This window comes from Arachis hypogaea, chromosome 20, assembly GCF_003086295.3.
Source record: "Arachis hypogaea cultivar Tifrunner chromosome 20, arahy.Tifrunner.gnm2.J5K5, whole genome shotgun sequence".
In the NCBI taxonomy this organism is placed as follows: domain Eukaryota; kingdom Viridiplantae; phylum Streptophyta; class Magnoliopsida; order Fabales; family Fabaceae; genus Arachis; species Arachis hypogaea.
In genome coordinates, this window is record NC_092055.1 from 65,443,197 (window position 1) to 65,450,678 (window position 7,482).

At 35.7% G+C, this 7,482-nt stretch overlaps 1 non-coding gene across 1 annotated transcript; it reads right to left on the reverse strand.

Annotated features, from left to right (window-relative positions):
* Positions 1–6,445: 6,445 nt before the first annotated feature.
* Positions 6,446–6,553, reverse strand: LOC112787048 (small nucleolar RNA R71). The gene has a single exon (XR_003194485.1). It is a non-coding gene; the product is annotated as a small nucleolar RNA R71 (small nucleolar RNA).
* Positions 6,554–7,482: the final 929 nt, after the last annotated feature.

Here is a 7,482-nt window from a genome sequence, read left to right on the forward strand (position 1 = left end):
AATCTAACAAATTAGTTCACTTGACTTTCCTTGCTTTAGTAAAGGTTAACTAAGTGGGATTAACCTCCATTCTCATAAGAATAACTGGGATAGGACTTCCGAATTTTCACACCTTGCCAAGAGTTTATTTTATAGTTATTTATTTATTTTACTTGTCATTTAAATTACTCGTTCCTTACTCTCAAAACCCCCAATTTACAAAACTCATAACCAATAATAAGAACATACCTCCCTGCAGTTCCTTGAGAAGATGACCCGAGGTTTAAATACTTCGGTTATCAATTTATTAAGGGGTTTGTTACTTGTGACAACCAAAACGTTTGTGAGAAAGGACTTTTGTTAGTTTAGAAACTATACTTGTAACGGGAATTTATTCTGAATTCTAGACCACGAAAAAGTTCTCTCTTCACCATGCTATTGGTGCAGTATTAGGACAGAGGCATGACAAGCTTCTGCATGTCATTTACTATGCTAGCCATGTTTTAAATGATGCGCAAAAAAATTACACAACCACAGAAAAGGAATTGCTTGCAGTGGTTTATGCCATTGACAAGTTTAGATCTTACTTAGTAGGATCAAAAGTGATTGTGTACACTGACCATGCTGCTCTAAAATATCTCCTCACAAAGCAGGATTCAAAACCAAGACTCATAAGATGGGTGTTGCTTCTGCAAGAGTTTGATATAGAAATAAGAGATAGAAAAGGGACAGAGAATCAAGTAGCTGATCACCTGTCCCGGATAGAACTAGTAGCAGGAGCGTCCCTCCCTCCTACTGAGATCTCTGAAACCTTTTCGGATGAGTAATTGTTTGCTATTCAGGAAGCTCCGTGGTTTGCAGACATTGCAAACTATAAGGCTCAGTAATGTCAAGCTATTGACAGTAAAGAAGCGCTTATTGGGAGGCAACCTAATCTTATTTATCTATGTTAATTACCTTTTCATTTTATTTTCCATTATTATTTTATGTTTTCTTTAGGTTGATAATCATGTGGAGTCATAAAAACAGCTGTAGAATTAAAGCAGAATCAAAAACAACATCAAAAATAGCACACCCTGGAGGAAAGACTTACTGGCATTTTAACGCCAGAAAGAAGTAACAAGCTGGCGTTTAACGCGAGAAAGAAGCAACAAGCTGGCGTTTAACGCGAGAAAGAAGCAACAAGCTGGCGTTTAACGCCAGAACAGAGCACCAAGTTGGCGTTAAACGCCAGAAATAGGCTGCAACCTGGCGTTTAACGCCAGAATTACACTCTAAGGGCGTTTTGCACGCCTAAATGGAGCAGGGATGAGAAGTCCTTGACCCCTCAGGATCTGTAGACCCCACAGGATGCCCACCAACCTCAACTCATTCTCTCTCCCCCAGGATCCCCACCTGCTTCACCATTCAAATTCAAACCATTCACACACCTCCATCTCCTCCATTTCTCCTTCTACTCCCTTCTATCTTCTTTTGCTCGAGGATGAGCAAACCTTTTAAGTTTGGTGTGGAAAAAAGCGTGGCTTTTTATTTTTCTATAACCATTTATGGCACCAAGACCGGAGAAACCTCTAAAAAGAGGAAAAGGAAGGCAGTTGCTTCCACCCCCGAGTCATGAGAGATGGAGAGGTTCATCTCAAGGGTCCATAGTTCAGTGGTAGAGCATTTGACTGCAGATCAAAGAGCCATGAGGGAGGAGCAACAAAGGCAAGGAAGAGATATAGAAGAGCTCAAGAGAACCATTAGTTCTTCAAGAGGAAGAAGACGCCACCCTCACTAAGGTGGACCCGTTCCTTAATCTCCTTGTCTATTTGTTTTTCTGTTTTTCGATTTATATGCTTTATGTTTTATCTATGTTTGTGTCTTTATTACATGATCATTAGTGTCTAGTATCTATGTCTTAAAGATATGAATGTCCTATGAATCCATCACCTTTCTTAAATGAAAAATGTTTTCTAAAAAAGAAAAAGAAGTACATGAATTTCGAATTTTAAAATAGTTTAATTATTTTGATGTGGTGGCAATACTTTTTGTTTGCTGAATGAATGCTTGAACAGTGCATATTTTTGAATTTGTTGTTTATGAATGTTAAAATTGTTGGCTCTTGAAAGAATAATGAAAAAGGAGAAATGTTATTGATAATCTGAAAAATCATAAAAATGATTCTTGAAGCAAGAAAAAGCAGTGAATAGAAAGCTTGCAAAAAAAAGGGGCGAAAAAATTAAGAAAAAGAAAGAAAAAGAAAAAAGCAAGCAGAAAAAGCTAATAACCCTTTAAATCAGAAGGCAAGGGTAAAATAAAAAGGATCCAAGGCTTTGAGCATCAGTGGATAGGAGGGCTGATGAGCGGATAATTTATACGGTTTTTGGCATTATTTTTACATAGTTTTTAGTATGATTTAATTAGTTTTTAGTATATTTTTATTAGTTTTTAAATAAAAATCACATTTCTGGACTTTACTATGAGTTTTTGTATTTTTCTGTGATTTCAGGTAATTTCTGGCTGAAATTGAGGGACTTGAGCAAAAATCAGATTCAGAGGCTGAAGAAGGATTGCAGATGTTGTTGGATTCTGACCTTCCTGCACTCAAAGTGGATTTTCTGGAGCTACAAGAGTCCAAATGGCGCCCTCTCAATTGCGTTGGAAAGTAGACATCCAGGGCTTTCCAGCAATATATAATATTCCATACTTTTCCCGAGTTTAGATGACGTAAACTGGCGTTCAACGCCAGCTTTCTGCCCTATTCTGGCGTTAAATGCCAAAAACAGGTTGCAAAGCAGAGTTAAACGCCAGAAACAAGTTACAAACTGGCGTTTAACTCCAAGGAAGACCTCTACACATGAAAGCTTTAATGCTCAGCCCAAGCACACACCAAGTGGGCCCGGGAGTGGATTTCTACATCATTTACTTATTTCTGTAACCCTAGTAACTAGTTTAGTATAAATAGAACTTTTTACTATCGTGTTAAGAATCTTTTGATCATTTTTGTGACTATCCTTGTATCACTTTTGATCTCTTGATCACGTTTAGGGGACTGGCCATTTGGCCATGCCTGGACCTTGTTCTTATGTATTTTCGACGGTAGAGTTTCTACACACCATAGATTAAGGTGTGGAGCTCTGCTGTTCCTCATGAATTAATGCAAAGTACTATTATTTTTCTATTCAATTTAAGCTTATTTCTTCTCTAAGATATTCATTCGCACACAAGAACATGATGAATGTGATGATTATGTGACACTCATCATCATTCTCACTTATGAACGCGTGTCTGACAAACACTTCCGTTCTACATGCAAACAAGCTTGAATGCATATCTCTTAGCCTCCTGATCTACGATCAGAGTCTTCGTGATATAAGATAGAATTATTGGCGGCTATTCTTGAGATCCGGAAAGTCTAAACCTTGTCTGTGGTATTCCAAGTAGGATCTGGGAAGGGATGGCTGTGACGAGCTTCAAACTCACGAGTGCTGGGTGTAGTGACAGACGCAAAAGGATTACTGAATCCTATTCTAGCATGATCGAGAACCGACAGATGATTAGCCGTGTGGTGACAGCGCATTTGGACCATTTTCACTGAGAGGACGGGATGTAGCCATTGACAACGGTGATGCCCAACATACAGCTTGCCATAGAAAGGAGTATGAAGGATTGGATGAAGGTAGTAGGAAAGCAGAGATTCAGAAGGAACTAAGCATCTCCATACGCTTATCTGAAATTCTCACCAATGAATTACATAAGTATCTCTATCTTTATTTTATGTTTTATTTATCTTTTAATTATTAAAACTCTATAAGCATTTGAATCCGCCTGATTGAGTTTTACAAGGTGACCATAGCTTGCTTCAAGCCGACAATCTCCGTGGGATCGACCCCTTACTCACGTAAGGTTTATTACTTGGACGACCCAGTGCACTTGCTGGTTAGTTGTGCGAAGTTGTGAAAAAGAACTAAGATTATGAACATGCGTATTAAGTTTTTGGCGCCGTTACCAAGGAATGAACAATCACGATTTCGTGCACCAAGTTTTTGGCGCCGTTGCCGGGGATTGTTCGAGTTTGGACAACTGACGGTTCATCTTGTTGCTCAGATTAGGTAATTTTATTTTAATGTTAAGTTTTTGTTTTTATTCCTTTTATTTTCGAAAAATTTTCAAAAAAATAAAAAAATAAAAAATAAAAAATAAAAAAATAAAATAAATTATTCTATGGCTTTAGAATTTTTAAGAATCAATTCTAGAGTTCAAAATGACATGTTGAAGCCTGGCTGGCTGTAAAGCCATGTCTAAATTCTTTTGGACTGAGGCTTCCTCTTCACATGCTTGAACTATGTATGCTGAAGCTTGGCTGGCCATTGGCCATGTCTAGTGTTTTGGACCGGAGCTTTCACTGAAAGCTTGGCTGGCTAGTAAGCCATGTCTAATTCCTGGACTGGAGCTTTAGACTAACATTGCATGATTCCTGGAATTCTCATTAGAAATTTTGAAATCCTTATTTTTCTTTTTTTTCAATTAATTTTCGAAAAATTACAAAAAAAATTTAATAAAATCATAAAAACCAAAAAAATTTGATGTTTCTTGTTTGAGTCTTGTGTCAATTTTTAAGTTTGGTGTCAATTGCATCTTTTTAATTTCATTAAAATTTTCGAAAACTCATGCATTTGTTCTTCATAATCTTCAAGTTGTTCTTGATGATTTTCCTTTTTTGATCTTTGCATTTTCATGTTTTGTGTCTTTTCTTGTTTTTCATATGCATTCTTGAATTATTAATGTCTAGAGAATAAAAATTTTTAAGTTTAGTGTCTTGCATGTTTTTCTTTTCTTAAAAATTTTCAAAAATATGTTCTTGATGTTCATCTTGACATTCAAAGTGTTCTTGGTGTTCATCTTGACATTCAAAGTGTTCTTGCACGCATTAGTTGTTTTGATTCATAATTTTCATGTTTTGTGTCATTTTTATGTTTTTCTCTTTCTTCATTAAAAATTCAAAAAAAAATATATCTTTCCCTTATTCTCTCATAAATTTTCGAAAATTTGGTTTGATTTAGTGAAAAAGTTTTTAAATTTAATTGTTTCTTATGAGTCAAGTCAAATTTTCAATTTAAAAATTCTATCTTTTTCAAATCTTTTTCAAAAATCAAATCTTTTTCATTTAATTTTACATATTTTCGAATTTTTTTTTAAAAAAAAATTTGAATTTCAAAATTCTTTTCTTATTTTTATTTCATATTTCCAAAATTAATGCTAACAATTAATGTGATTGATTCAAAAATTTTAAGTTTGTTACTTGCCTAGTAAGAAAGGTTCAATCTTTAAATTTTAAAATCATATATTTTTGTTTCTTGTTAGTCAAGTAATCAACTTTAATTTTCAAAATCAAATCTTTTTAAATTTCTTTTTCAAGTTTTTTTTCAAAATAAATTTCAATCACATCTTTTTCAAAATCAATTTCAAAATCTTTTCCAACTTCTTATCTTTTCAAAATTGATTTTCAAATCTTTTTCAATTAATCTTATCTTGTTTGATTCTTATCTTTTTCAAAACTACCTAACTAATTCTCTCTCTCTAATTTTCGAAAATCACTAACCCCCTTTTCAAAATTCCTTTTTAATTAACTAATTGTTTTAAATTTTTTAATTTCATTTGTCTTTTTAAAATTTTTGAATTTTAACTTTAATTTTAAATTAAAAACAAAAATATTTTTCTTTTATTTTATTTTCGAATTCTTCCATCTCTCATCGCCTTCTAATTATTTATTTTTTTACTAACACTTCTCTTCTACTCAAAAATTCGAACCAACTCTTCTCCTGTGTGTTCGAATTCTTATCTTTTCTTTCTTCCATCCTTCTCTTATTATACTCATATAAGGAATATCTATACTGTGATATAGAGGATTCCATATTTTCTTTTTTGTTCTCTTCTTTTTTGTATGAGCAGGTACAAGGATAAGAACATTCTTGTTGAAGCTGATCCTGAACCTGAAAGGACTCTGAAGAGGAAGCTAAGGGAAGCTAAAGCACAACTCTCTGGAGAAAATCTGACAGAAGTTTTCGAAAAAGAAGGAGACATGGCCGAAAATAATAACAATGGTGGAGATGCAAGGAAGATGCTTGGTGACTTTACTGCACCAAATTCCAACTTGCATGGAAGAAGCATCTCAATCCCTGCTATTGGAGCAAACAATTTTGAGCTAAAGCCTCAATTAGTTTTTCTGATGCAACAGAATTGCAAGTTTCATGGACTTCCATCAGAAGATCCTTTTCAGTTCTTAACTGAATTCTTGCAGATCTGTGATACTGTTAAGACCAATGGGGTTGATCCCGAGGTCTACAGGCTTATGCTTTTCCCGTTTGCTATAAGAGACAGAGCTAGAATATGGTTGGACTCTCAACCTAAAGATAGCCTGAACTCTTGGGATAAGCTGGGCACGGCTTTCTTAGCCAAGTTCTTTCCTCTTCAAAAGCTTAGCAAGCTTAGAGTGGATGTTCAAACCTTCAAACAGAAAGAAGGTGAATCCCTCTATGAAGCTTGGGAGAGATACAAGCAACTGACCAAAAAGTGTCCTTCTGACATGCTTTCAGAATGGACCATCCTTGATATATTCTATGACGGTCTGTCTGAATTATCTAAGATGTCATTGGACCATTCTGCAGGTGGATCCATTCACCTAAAGAAAATGCCTGCAGAAGCTCAGGAACTCATTGACATGGTTGCAAATAACCAGTTCATGTACACTTCTGAAATGAATCCTGTGAGTAATGGGACACCTCAGAGAAAGGAAGTTATTGAAATTGATACTCTGAATGCCATATTGGCTCAGAATAAAATATTAACTCAGCAAGTCAATATGATTTCTCAGAGTCTGAATGGATTGCAAGCTGCATCTAATAGTACTAAGGAAGCATCTTCTGAAGAAGAAGCTTATGATCCTGAAAACCCTGCCATAGCAGAGGTGAATTACATGGGTGAAGCCTATGGAAACACCTATAATCCCTCCTGGAGAAATCATCCAAATTTCTCATGGAAGGATCAACAAAAGCCTCAACAAGGCTTTAATAATGGTGGAAGAAACAGGTTTAGCAATAGCAAGCCTTTTCCATCACCCACTCAGCAACAGACAGAGAATTCTGAGCAGAATCTATCTAGCTTAGCAAATATAGTCTCTGATCTATCTAAGGCCACTCTAAGTTTCATGAATGAAACAAGATCCTCCATTAGAAATTTGGAGGCACAAGTGGGCCAGCTGAGTAAAAGAGTCACTGAAACTCCTCCTAGTACTCTCCCAAGCAATATAGAAGAGAATCCAAAAAGAGAGTGCAAGGCCATTACCTTACTTGGTTTGGCCGAACCCAGAGAGGAGGAGAAGGACGTGAATCCTAGTGAGGAAGACCTCCTGGGACGTTCACTGACCAATAAGGAGTTTCCCTTTGAGGAACCAAAGGAATCTGAGGCTCATCTAGAGAACATAGAGATTCTATTGAACCTCCTTTTACCATTCATGAGCTC